Source organism: Podarcis liolepis, assembly GCF_965112155.1.
Source record: "Podarcis liolepis genome assembly, chromosome: 6".
NCBI classification, from domain to species: domain Eukaryota; kingdom Metazoa; phylum Chordata; class Lepidosauria; order Squamata; family Lacertidae; genus Podarcis; species Podarcis liolepis.
This window is the reverse complement of record NC_139559.1, coordinates 96568081-96576932: the sequence shown is the minus strand read 5'-3', so window position 1 is coordinate 96576932 and position 8852 is coordinate 96568081. Positions and strand designations below refer to the sequence as shown.

Sequence of the window (8852 nt, the reverse complement as noted above, 5' to 3'; positions counted from 1 at the left end):
TATGGCGACGGCATCCGCTCCTGCGCTGCGGCGCGAAGGAAGAGGTCAGAAAAAGCGGGGCGAGGAGGGGGGGGATGAGCTGGGGGGGGGGGAAAGAGTGCGTGGAAAAAACCATGGGGTTTTAGTCAACTAACTTTTACTCAGAGTAGACCTATGTCGTTAATTGTTAATGGCTCTATTCTGAGTAAAAGAATGCTAAAAACATTCTTGTTCAGGCCTGCCTACCCACATGCTTAGAAAGTTGGGGTGATTTTAATCTCGTAAAACATACAAAAGTTAAAATACAGTACTCAAAAGTATGGTTGTGAATTTTCCCTCAAAATTATTGTTTTATCTCTTTATATTTTTCAGAATCAAGCGGGGTATAAATTTTATGAAATAAAAAAAAAGTTGCTTGAATACAAACCCTGTAGTTTTGCTATCAGGCAGGCAGGATAATCTGAGTGTCCAGAAAATTATTTGGTGGTTATATTTTATTTTATTTTTATTTATTTATTTAGCACCAGCCACATACCCACTGGCACATTTACAAAGAACAAAGAAAGGGACAGGCCTCTGCCTCAAAAGGGACTCATTGTCAAGATATGGGCACAAGGCATGGATAAAATGGGAGAAGACTTCATTTCAGTTAGACTTCCTCACAGTGGGGAACATGTCAAAGGCTTCATGGAGAGGTTGGCACTTGGCAGTCTTAGCAGCAGTGGCGTAGCGTGGGGGGTGCAGGGGGGGCCGGCCGCACCAGGCGCAACATCTGGGGGTTAGGGTTAGGGGGCGCAAATCCACGGGTTAGGGGTCGCAAATTACTTGCCTTGCCCCGGGTGCTGACAACCCACGCTACGCCACTGCTTAGCAGAACACAGGAGTAGCCTTTAACAGCATGGGGCTCCCAAATGTTTTGTACCCCAAATCCCATCATTCCAGGTGATTCCAAGTCACACTGGCTGAGGCTGATCAGGGTTTTGGTCCAACATCTGGAAGGTGCCAAGTTTGGGAGAAGGCTGTACAAGAGGGGTACAAATACCAAAACAACAACAACAACCAAATAGATTTGGTACATCTTGAATGAGATTGACAAATGCATGTACTTCATTTCTTTGGGAAAACCCCAAAAAGGAAAAACTCCCTGGGTATAGCGCACATGCATCCCCTGGAATCTTGCACAGCTCAGGGAGAGAGGGGTGACATCTAACAGTATCTTTGAACCAAACTAGAAAGGAGATAAATTACTTGGGCAAAAGGATTATATTTTGAAACTTTTTACAGATTTTGTGGAATACAGAGAACATTAGATGTTCATATTGGGTAAGTTCCACCCAATTGTTTATGAGCAACAGGAGATAATATTTTGATATCTTCCCTTTTTATCTGACTTCTTCAAACACATGTTGTTATGCCAGTAGTGTAATCAAATATTTGTGGGTCACATTTTGAGAAAGTTATGTTGGAACTTTGTAATCCTATGTGCACTAACTGAACTCAGTGGGACTTTCTTCTGGATGAACATGCACAGATTCACACTGTGAGTGTAGTAATTCTGGTGATACAAGGTTTTTCAGAAGTAGTTTTCCTGCATTCTTTCTTACTCCCAGGAGTCACAGGAAAACCTAGTAGTGGACATGAAAGATGGGAAGCATATTAGTTTTCAGCCACAAATCTGGATGGAAAATGTGTGACTAGAATGAGGAAAAGTAAAAATGTGATCCTGGGTGGGTGAGCTGATAGCTGTTAGGATGGATTTCTTTCTTATTATCTTTCTTCCAACATCCCCTAGTCAAAAAGAAAGGATACTTAGAGACCTAACAACCTTTTGATTTGTCCTTGACCAAATAGTATGAATTTCCTGCAAACAAAAATTAGGTTCCATTTTGTTCCTTTTCAGGCTTATTCCAGGAAAATGGAATCAACAGAGGAGATAGTAGACTCGGCAAACAAAAGTGAGCACGAGAACTTGGGGCCTCAAGAGGAACCAAAGCCTTTCAATCCTCTCCTGAGAGCTTGTCTAACTGGTGACACAGAGGGAGTACAACAGATTTTTGAGGACCTGGAAGATCCTGATCATGAAAAAGCCAACCAGCTTTTAATGGAAAAGGATATTGTGGGCAGAGGCCTGCTGTATGCAACCTGTATGGCTGGGCAGAGCGACGTTATCCGGACACTGGCAAGATACGGGGTTGATCTGAAGGATAAGACGGCCCGAGGTACATAACTGACCAGTTATGCAAAAAATGTACTCCACAATTTTTTTACTAGTTTGCCTGCTCATACTTTTTTCTCTGTAGTTGGGGAAAAAAGCCCTCTTTACCTGGTTGTCTGAGGGCGATCCTTCCTCTCTGCAGAACACCATGCAAGCAGTTCATAACAAGTCTGTTTTTCCATAAAATGCCCTATAAAGCATTATCAGAACATTACAGTTTTCACCTGGAATACATTGGACAGGTGTACCTATATTTATTATTTACAAAATTTGCACCATCTGTTTAGCAGGCAAAAGTTGGGTTTTCTTTTAAAATCTATAATATTATTGACAGGACAATGGGAAACATTTTTGAAGAGATCACTTAGAACAGACTACAATTAAAAAAAAAGGATGTATAACATACATTGTATCTTGAGCACAAAATCCCTTTTTGTACCAGAACCTTAAGTAGACACTAGTTGCTTGTCTGTTTGTAAATGAATGCTGATAACCCGCTTTTAAAAATAATAATAAATGAATGGTTTGAATCCCAAGATTGAGATGCTAAAGGTACATTCTGGTTAAAATATTGGCTTCCAAGTGGCTGGATATGTTTGGTTGTTTTGTGAATGAAGAGAGAGAGAGAGAGAGAATGTTATAAACGGGTATTCTATATACAACTACACATTCTAATTTGGCTCACTCTCTCAGGTTATACACTCCTTCACTGTGCTGCAGCCTGGGGCCAACTAGAGACTTTGAAAACTCTTATAGAACTGGAAGCTGACATTTATGCAACCACCTCCCGGGGTGAAAAGGCTAGAGATATTGCCTGCCGATATGAGCAGACAGAATGTGTTGCATTCTTGGATTGGGCAGGTAAGAGCGGTGACACCTAAGCTTCTTTGAGATGTGGATCTGATCTTACTCATGATAAGACCATAATTCTAGACAGGTGTAAATGAATATGATTTGAACTGCATGAAGATCCTTTGGACTGATTCAGTGCTGGATTTTGGTCAGAGAAACGTAGCTTTGCCTCTCATCTCGGTCACCAAGATTGGGTGGCATCCTGGTCTCCAAGCCTTAGATCCCCATCCATACAACAATGCTCTCAGTCTTGTTTTTCAACTACCCTGTCTGGTTTGGTGCCCAACTGCCACCTAGTGATCTTCCTTCAGTGAGATCAGTTCTGCAAAAATTCACAGTGAGCCTAGAAAGGCAGCTCCTAACAGTGCGTTCTGTTATGCTTCTTCTCATTACAGGCTCATCACCTATTATTTGAAGAATAGCATAAAAGACACTTAAACAAATAAAATTTGCTGTCAAATATCAGTCAGTTGTAACCAAAGAAAACGGTGTCATTCTTGCACACAGTCTCATAGTGGTTTACAGTAATCCCTCATCGTACGTAGGGGTTTGGTTCCAAAAATTGCACATATAAGCAAAAATTGTGTATAATCAAATCCTTGGAACTGCTCCGCAGCTAGTGAGTGAAGGGGAGAGAAAGAGCACCCCCAGTATCACCAGAGCCAGTCAGCTGAGTGCACCTTGCCAGTGGTGGACAGCATTGTTATGGCGGCCCCTGCATTGCGGTGACCAGTGCAACCAAACCAGTCACACTACCTTAAAACTGCCTCAGGCCTTTCCCAGCAAGCAACTTTAGAAGGCTAGTGGTGCTTGTGCAAGATCTTACAGGAACTCAGATTGTCCCACAAAATCTTGCAGGAGTATCCCAGAACCTTCCAGAGCCAGCATGCTGCACAGGCCTTGCCCAGCAAGCAAGGTGAAGAACTTAAAAGCTCTTTATGTGTTGGGCAGCCCTGATTGGACCCAGCATGAAAAGAGCTTTTAAGCTCCCTGCCTTGACTTGTACAATTTCAACCATCCCACCTTCAAGCCATGTTTGGTTGAAATCATGCAAGTCAAATGCACTTGAACTGAGGGATTATCATGGTCTCGTGACCAGCCTTGAATGTACCATGATCAGCAGGCGCTTCTGAAAACGAGTTCCAACACAGTGCAAGTTACTGTGTCCAACTTTTTAACTGACCTCTGTTCCTATGCCTTTAATAGCAGCTTCATCTGCAGATATTAGTATGTGATAATGCTTAACTGTATGCTGTAAAACACTTTAATTGCTGATTTTCATAGAAAAAGAAAAGTCAGAAGATGAGACACTAAACTGATGCAGTGGATGTAGCCTACCTTGATTTCAGCAAGGCATTTGACAAGGTGCCCCATGATATTCTTGTAAAGAAGCTGGTAAAATGCGGTCTTGACTATGCTACCACTCAGTGGATTTGTAACTGGCTGACTGACCGAACCCAAAGGGTGCTCATCAATGGTTCCTCTTCATCCTGGAGAAGAGTGACTAGTGGGGTGCCACAGGGTTCTGTCTTGGGCCCGGTCTTATTCAACATCTTTATCAACGACTTGGATGACGGACTCAAGGGCATCCTGATCAAATTTGCAGATGACACCAAACTGGGAGGGGTGGCTAACACCCCAGAGGACAGGATCACACTTCAAAACGACCTTGACAGATTAGAGAACTGGGCCAAAACAAACAAGATGAATTTTAACAGGGAGAAATGTAAAGTATTGCACTTGGGCAAAAAAAATGAGAGGCACAAATACAAGATGGGTGACACCTGGCTTGAGAGCAGTACATGTGAAAAGGATCTAGGAGTCTTGGTTGACCACAAACTTGACATGAGCCAACAGTGTGACGCGGCAGCTAAAAAAGCCAATGCAATTCTGGGCTGCATCAATAGGAGTATAGCATCTAGATCAAGGGAAGTAATAGTGCCACTGTATTCTGCTCTGGTCAGACCACACCTGGAGTACTGTGTCCAGTTCTGGGCACCACAATTCAAGAAGGACACTGACAAACTGGAACGTGTCCAGAGGAGGGCAACCAAAATGGTCAAAGGCCTGGAAACGATGCCTTATGAGGAACGGCTAAGGGAGCTGGGCATGTTTAGCCTGGAGAAGAGGAGGTTAAGGGGTGATATGATAGCCATGTTCAAATATATAAAAGGATGTCACATAGAGGAGGGAGAAAGGTTGTTTTCTGCTGCTCCAGAGAAGCGGACACGGAGCAATGGATCCAAACTACAAGAAAGAAGATTCCACCTAAACATTAGGAAGAACTTCCTGACAGTAAGAGCTGTTCGACAGTGGAATTTGCTGCCAAGGAGTGTGGTGGAGTCTCCTACTTTGGAGGTCTTTAAGCAGAGGCTTGACAACCATATGTCAGGAGTGCTCTGATGGTGTTTCCTGCTTGGCAGGGGGTTGGACTCGATGGCCCTTGTGGTCTCTTCCAACTCTATGATTCTATGATTCTATGATTCTATGATTCTATGATTTTTTCTGTAGGATGCTAGGTATCCTAAAAGCAAGAAAGCTGTGTATAAAAAGCTCCATGGTCTTTATCAGGGCATAGCTAGTCTGGTGCTGGTATGCATGGGAGAGGTTTTATGGTGCAGCAGCATTTAAGCACGTTGCACCATATATCTGATGTTGTTGTAACAAGCACCCATTTCCAAGACACAGTCCTATGCCAAAATGTTGGCAGCCTGGACAGGCCTTTGTTGGTTAAAAGTGTGGGTGCCTGAGTGTTTCTGTGTCTTTCCGAGAGTACTGTGGCATTTGTATTGTTTCGAAGGCACTTGGGTGGCAATGTCTTGCTGTTGCCATCCTCCCATTGGCTTCCACCACGCCTGGTTGCAGAGGGGGAAGTGTCCTGCAGCAGTGCTGTAATGGACACTAGCAGTGGTGTGTGATGAATTTTTTGTGGGGAACAGTTAGGGCCAGAGGCACCAGCTTGCCAGGGCAGTTGGGGGCTGGTGTCATGCCCGTGAGCATTGTGCCTCCTTCCCTAAGCTGGGCAGAAGCTTCCTAGGCTTTGGGAAGGAGGCCCCAGGCCTCTGACAGGATGTGGCGCTCTGCTGCCTCCTTCCTAAAGCTAGGCAGACTTTGGGAAGGTGGCAGGAGGGCTCTTGGACCCGTAGGAGCATTGCACCTCTCTTCCTAAGCCAGGCAGAAGCTTCCCGGGCTTTGGGAAGCAGGCACTAGGGAAACATTTAGGGGATTAGCCTAGTCTCCCTAGTCCAATGACTGCACATCACTGGACACGAGTGGTGTGCCTATTAGTAGTGCAACAGTCTGAGCTTTTTCAATGCATTTAATTTCTTATTTTTATGTTATTCTGTACTGGGGTTCATTAGAAGGGAGGGGGCTCCTCCTCTTCCCCTTCCCTGTAATTCTATGAGTATATTTGCATAGTACAGGTCAGATGGCTATCTCTGATATAGGTATGAAAACTAGCCACCTGAGCTGCACTTGATGGGTCCACCTCAGATGCCAAAATGTCTTGGGTCCAAAATGGTACCTCCTACCCCACCAGGGAAGATCTGCATGAGACCTACAGGTATAGGGCAGTATACAAATTTAATTAATGAATGAAGGAGAAGGAGAAGAAGAAACAAGGGTGAAGAAAGATAAACATCAATATTTATTATGGTTTTCGAACAGTTCCGGAAGTCGAACGGACTCCTGGAACACATTCTGTTTGAGAACCAAGGTATGACTGTATGTGTATTTTAAAATGTGAATAGTCACATAACACTTTTTAAAAATATTATTGATTTTGAATATAGATTTTACATTTTAATGCAAAACAAATATCCCCCTACCCTTCCTCCTACTCAGTTCCTGCCAATGTTTGACTCGAATGCTAAAACAATTTACTTTGCTTAAAACTATCTGTAATACCAACCTAGTTCCTTAAAAAAAACTTTCTTTATTTGGAATCAGACAGCGGGGTGGGTGCCTGAATGTTTTTGCAAACCCAAGGATCATGTTCTCCTGGCTGGACATTCAGAGTACTATACAGGCCAGTGTATAGTTTACAATGGAACATAGGTGTGAGTCCTAGTGATTCAGACCAAAGGCCTGTCTGGTCCAACGGTGGCTAGCCATTGTAGAATGGGCATACCTAGACATTGGTGAAGTGGCACCCACCAAGGCGGCAATCCCAGTGGGGAGTGAAAATCGTGCCACAGGTGAGTGTGCGCACAGGCAGGAAGGGCCTGTGAATCCACCTTTTCTCCTCCCAGCTTTAGCTGTGCCCAACTTGGCTGGAGCCATAGCCAAGGCTTCCCTATGGATCATCGCTCTCACCAGCTCCCTGCCTCAGGCAGCAGGAGGAGCAGGCATTTGTCTTCAGCATGGCCGTCTTTGCAGTAATAGTGGTCCCCAACACATTACAGTTGGGGCATGAGGGGAGGAGGAAGAGGCGAAAGAAGGAAATCTGAGGAACTTGCCCTGCTGAAGTGAAAGGGTGATGGAGCCGTGAGGGGAGGTGGGAAAGCTGGGTTGCTCTTTGCCCCTAGTAGAGATGGACAGACCAATAATAATACTTTATTATTTGTGCCCCAGCCATTCTGGGCTGTTTCCAACATATATAAAAACATAATAAAACATTAAACCTTAAAAAGCTTCCCTATACAGGGCTGCCTTTAGGTGTTTTCTAAAGGTTATAGTGTTACTCATCTCCTTGACTTCTGATGGGAGGACGTTCCACAGGGCAGGCACCACTACTGAGAAGCTCCTCTGGCCGGATCACTTCTCGCAGTGAGGGAACCGCCAGAAGCCCCTTGGTGTGTGACAGGGCTCTCTGGCACTGCTTGCAACACCTGGGAAAATGGAACCTCTCCCCCCTCCAACCCCCATGTGCAGTGGCTGGCTTTGGCTTAAAGCAGTGCCCTTTGCAATGCCAATATTTGGTGCCCCTAATAGTGCAACCGTGTATATGCCTGCTCAGAAGTCTCTTTTGAATTCAGTGAGACACTTCCTAGGCCAGGAGCTCTGTCTCGCTCACCCCATAGTCAATTTGTTTGTTGGCTTCCACAGTTTCTCCCAGCTTTGCAGGCACCGATACAGCTCTTTGCAAAGGGCACAAGGGAGCCTAGGTATGCCTCTGAGAACGGGAGAAAGGTCAAGGTCAAGAACTTGCTCCATTGTGATGAGGTCACGAAGCTACCTTGTTAATTATAGTATCTTGCCCACCTGAAGACATGACTGAACAGGGGATACCTCAAATCTAAATAGTTAAATTGAGTTGAAAACCAGCTGTGGTCACTGGCAAGGATTCCATGTTTAGTTCTTAGCTGAGTCAGGATGATGTTCTACATGGTGTTTGTGGGATACATTTGATTGCATTTACTGTATTTGGTTTGGTTTGTGTTCTGCGTTGCGTTGGCTTCCCAGGAAGAGTTTGTGTGGATTGGGATGGCATACACACACACTGCGACGATGAGTACTCTTCTATATCATTTCTGTAGGGAGTGTGCATGGCAGCCTCAGTGACTAAAGGGAAGAGATGTTCCTCAACAAGGGCTGCAAAAAGGGTTATTGCTGACTGACCATGCAATGGGTGGCAGGCACAGCTGTTCCAAGGAAAGGGAGGGACGTTGAAGAGGAAACCAAATATATCAGACCAGGTTTTGCTTGGTTGCTGAGGGATCTTTTCATGCCCTGATGTCTTACACTGTTCTGTCAGGTGAGTTCAAGCTCACGTAAACTTGAGCCTCTGCCATTGCATCTCTTGTCCACCCTCCACTTTCCTTGGAGTCACCTGCCTGTTTGCCTGCTTTTTAGGTTTCATGCA

The 8852-nt window shown here is 44.6% G+C and overlaps 1 long non-coding RNA gene across 5 annotated transcripts; it reads left to right on the top strand.

The window, feature by feature from the left end:
• The first annotated feature begins 218 nt into the window (after window positions 1-218).
• LOC310708649 lies at window positions 219-8675 on the top strand. Of its 5 annotated transcripts, XR_014527111.1 has the most exons (5): window positions 226-240; window positions 1590-1688; window positions 1880-2198; window positions 2888-3055; window positions 3442-3527. It is a non-coding gene; the product is annotated as an uncharacterized lncRNA (long non-coding RNA). The 5 variants fall into 5 exon arrangements; XR_014527110.1 differs by lacking the exon at window positions 1590-1688 and having other exon boundaries at window positions 219-240; XR_014527112.1 differs by lacking the exons at window positions 226-240; window positions 1590-1688 and adding an exon at window positions 496-674.
• Window positions 8676-8852: the final 177 nt, after the last annotated feature.